This window comes from Sarcophilus harrisii, chromosome 1 (assembly GCF_902635505.1).
Source record: "Sarcophilus harrisii chromosome 1, mSarHar1.11, whole genome shotgun sequence".
NCBI lineage: Eukaryota > Metazoa > Chordata > Mammalia > Dasyuromorphia > Dasyuridae > Sarcophilus > Sarcophilus harrisii.
Window position 1 is genome coordinate 35,014,367 of NC_045426.1, and position 4,405 is coordinate 35,018,771.

The window sequence follows — 4,405 nt, forward strand, 5'->3', positions numbered from 1 at the left end:
TTGAAGAGGATGTAGAAGATTGGGACACTAATTCATTGTTGGGTAGAATTGTGAAACCATTTTAGAAAATGATCTAGAATTACACCCAAAGAGTTATTAAGCTACCCAGCACTATCATTACTTGGACTATTTCCAAAGACAATCAGAGGAAAAGGAAAAGAACTTATATGTTCTAAAATGTTAATGTCAGCTCTTTTTGTGGTGGCAAAGAACTAGAAATTATAAAAGTACCCATCAATTGGAGATTGGCTAAACAAGTTGCTGTATATGATTGTGGTGGAATATTACTGTGCTATAAGAAATGATGAGCTCAATGATTTTAGAAAAACATGGAAGAACTTACACAAAATAATGAATAGCAAAATGAGCAGAACCAAAATAATACTATATACAGTAACAGAAATATTGTTTTAAGGACAACTTTAAGTGAATAAGTTATTTTGACTTACAAATTTCCAAATTAATTATAAGGGACATGTGAAGAAAGATACTATTTGCATCCAGAAAAAGAACATAGAAATATGTATAGAATAATTTTACACATATACATATATATATATGTGTGTGTATATACATATATATGTATGCATACACACATCTCTTTGGGTCTAATGATGGCTATCTTTTGGGCAGAGTGGAGGGGTAGAGGAAAGGGGAAAAAAAAGAAATTAGCATGATGATTTTGTAATACTTTCTTTTTCTGGATGCAGATAGCATTTTTTCTGTCCAAAGTCTATTGGAATTGCCTTGGATCACTGAACCACTGAGAAGAACAAAGTCTTTCATAGATGATCAGCGCACATCTTTGCTGTTATTATGCACAATGTATTCTTGGTTCTGTTTGTTTCGCTCAGCATCAGTTCATTTAAATCTTTCCAGCCTTTCTAAAATCAGTTTGTTCATCATTTTTTATAGAACAATAATATTCCATTACCTTCATGTACCACAACTTGTTCAGCCATTCCCCAACTGATGGGCATCTCCTCATTTTCCAATTCTTTGCTACCCTTAAAAGAGCTGCTGCAGACATTTTTGCACACATGAGTCCTTTTCCTTCCTTTATGATTTCCTTGGATTACAGACCCAGTAATGGCATTGATGGATCAAAGGATATGCATCGTTTTATACCCCTTTGGGCATAGTCCCAGATTGCTCTCCAGAATGGTTAGATCATTTCACAATTCTAGCAATAATGCGTTAGTGTCCCAGTTTTCCCACATCATCTCCAAATTTTTCGTTATCTTTTCCTGTTATCTTAGCCATTCTGAGAGGTGTGAGGTGGTACCTCAGAGTTGTTTTCATTTGCATTGTTCTATTAGAGCATTTTTTCATATCTGTTCATATCCTTTGACCATTTATCAATTGGGGAATGACTTATAAATTTACATATTTTAGAAATGAGACCTTTATTAGAAACGCTGGCTGTAAAGATTTCCCCCCCAGCTTTGTACTTCCCTTTTACTCATGTTTCTGTTGGTTTTGTTTGTGCAAAACCTTTTTAATCTAATGTAATTAAAATTGTGCATTTTTTCTTTCATAATATTCTCTAGTTCTTCTTTGGTCATAAATTCCTCCCTTTTCCAAAGATCTGATTGGTAAATTATCCTTTGCTCTCCTAATTTGTTTATGGTATCATTCGTTTTGCCCAAATCATATACCCATTTTGATCTTATTTTGGTATGGGGTGTGAGATATAGGTCTATGCCGAGTTTCTGACATATTATTTGCCAGTTTTGCCAGCTGTTTTTGTCAGATAGTGAGTTTTTATTCCAAAAGCTGGAGTTTGGGGTTTATCAAATACTAGATTACTATAGGCCTTGATTATTTTGTTGTATGTATCAAAACTATTCCACTGTTTCACTACTGTATTTCGTAGCCAGTACCAAATGGTTTTGATGACTGCTGCTGTATTATAACACAGGTTTAGGTTCAGCACTGCTAAGCCACCATTCTTTATTACCACACCACCCCCTGATTTTTAAACATTTAAAAAAAGTTTTAAGTTCCCTCTCTCCCTCCCACCCCTTTCTCCTCCCCAAGACAGTAGGCAATCAAATATAGGTCATACATATGCAATTATACAAAAAAAAAATCATATGCATTTTTAAAAATAATCTGATTTCTTTTAAAGCAATAAATATTTACTGTTTGATGCTTATCTATAAGCATAAAGCAGCAACAATAGCAGGAGAGGAAGGGAAAAGAAAGGAGAGAATCTTGGTCTACAACTCCCGGTGGCACAATCTTAACAAAATAAGGCTGCTGAGTTTCTATTTATGAGCATGGGTCAGGAATGGGGGACAGGTAAGCCAACGAATCATTTAAGGTAGTCCAATGCAGCCTTGCATAGATAGGGTCATGAAAACATTTATACTACATGGGAAACAGACTGCATTGGGCTAGAAAAGTGAGGTTATGGACAGGCAGCCAGCCTTTCCAGAACACATGAGTCTTTTCTCTAGTGGGCAGAGTACTGAGATATGGGAAAGTAAAAGGCTTCCTCCTTCCAGCCTCCACCCTGGGTGAGGGTACTGCTAAATCACTATTTCTTTTTTCCTTTCTTGTTCCTGGGTCAATGGGGTAGAGGTGGGGTAGAGTAGTCATACCCAGTATGACTAGATTGAACTCCAATCTGTCTAGTTCAAGGAGTGTGGGAGGTTAATAATTCTACAGGCAAAACTGGATGGCCATGTTCAGTGAAGATAATATCTGTTCTGATCTGGCTATAACAGCTGGTTGAGCAGTAGGGCCTGAGATTAGTTGCTGTACTCCAGATGGGATTGAGAAAGACCCTTGGTAGAAAATACACCAAGAAGCAGACACTTGTAGAAGGTGAGGAAGCTCCCTTTTTCACCAGCTGTGCTTATTCTTGCCCTTATGTTAAGTTATGACCCTGAACTCAAATGCTACAGGGGTTGGGCTTTCTTCAATGCTGGTTCCTGGATTTGACTGGGGGAGAGAAGCCAAGAGACAGAAATGAGGGAGTCCCTTCCCTCTTGCCTTCCACTCCTTGACCTGGATTGAAGCTGAATAAATAACAGATGAGAGAGAGAGAAAAAAGGTAGATGGAATGGTCTCTTCATAGGTATCCAAGAAAGGGACTGCTGCTGCTCCAGGGGAATGGGGAGAATAATGACTTTAAGGTCTCTGCAAAGGCTTCAAACCATTTGACAAGTAGCCAGTTTTTCTGAAAGAGAGTCCAGGTCTTCAGTCATGGGCTGAACCCAAATGTTGATGGAAAGAATGCTCAGCTGAAGGGAATTCTGAAACTCTAGGTAGAAGGTCTCTAAATCCATGGGCAGCATGATGTCTTTTGAGAAAGGTGGTTTAAAGTCAACCATGATAAAGTCATTGTGCATGTTTCTGCTGCCACCATCACTGAACCCAGAAGAGAAACTACCCTGGAGAGGAGATTCATTGCCTGAGGAATCAGGAAGATTTACCATTATCTTCTAGCTCAAAGTTCTTGGGAGCAAACATGGCAATTGGCCATTGTTGCCTGATCCATGAATTGTTGATAAATGCTCCCACTTTCCAAACCAAGATAGCCTGCAGGACATTATGGGGGAAGTCCCAGCCTTCACTGCTGTTGGATAAAGTTTCAATGTCTTCATGGGTTCTGTGGCTGCCCCAGATCAAGGTTAACACTCCTCTACTCCAATGTAGTAGGTCCCACCACCTCAAGGTTCAGGTTCATCACACACTGCTCCGGGTGCTGCCATTACTGCTGTTTGTTTCCCAAGTGATTTGCTTCTAAAAGGAAGAGATGGACTACATGAGGCAGAGATAAGAAATGGCACATTTCAGACAGGTGAATCAGCAATTGAGAAAGGAGAGAGGAGAGAGATGACAAGGAGCAGAGAGAAGGCCAGTTTGGCTGGAGAGCAACATGAGGACAGGAAGTAATAGCCAATAAAGCTGACCAGCTTGTGTAGAACTTTAAGCTAAACAGAGGAGTTTATATTTGATCCTGGAGGCAATAGGAGGACCCTGGAATTGATTGAGCAAGAAAAGCATATGTGTAGGCTGGACTGGAATAAGGAGAGACTCGAGGGAGGGAAAACAATTTAGAAGCCTTGCAATAATCTAGGCAAGATTTGGAATTGCATGGAGAACGTCACTCCACATCATGTGGCCCAGAGATCTCACTGCTGGGCCTATTCCCAAGGAAGCTAATTGATAATCCATCAATAATCATCTCTAAATGTCCATTAGATTTCAGGCACTACAGAAGGCATCAGAGAGACAAAGAAAAAGCAAAACAAGCTTGTCTTCAAGGCACTCACAGTCTAATAGGAAAGATAACAGGCACATTTTAAGTAGACACCAAACATAAAGCTTCCACTTAGAGGGGAGAGCTGTAATGAGACATGGAGGATGTTGGGGATGAGGGCGGAACCAGAAG

The 4,405-nt window shown here is 39.3% G+C and overlaps 1 pseudogene; it reads right to left on the reverse strand.

Annotated features, from left to right (window-relative positions):
- Positions 1-2,028: 2,028 nt before the first annotated feature.
- Positions 2,029-3,687, reverse strand: LOC116421713 (annotated as a pseudogene).
- Between the last annotated feature and the right edge of the window lie 718 nt (positions 3,688-4,405).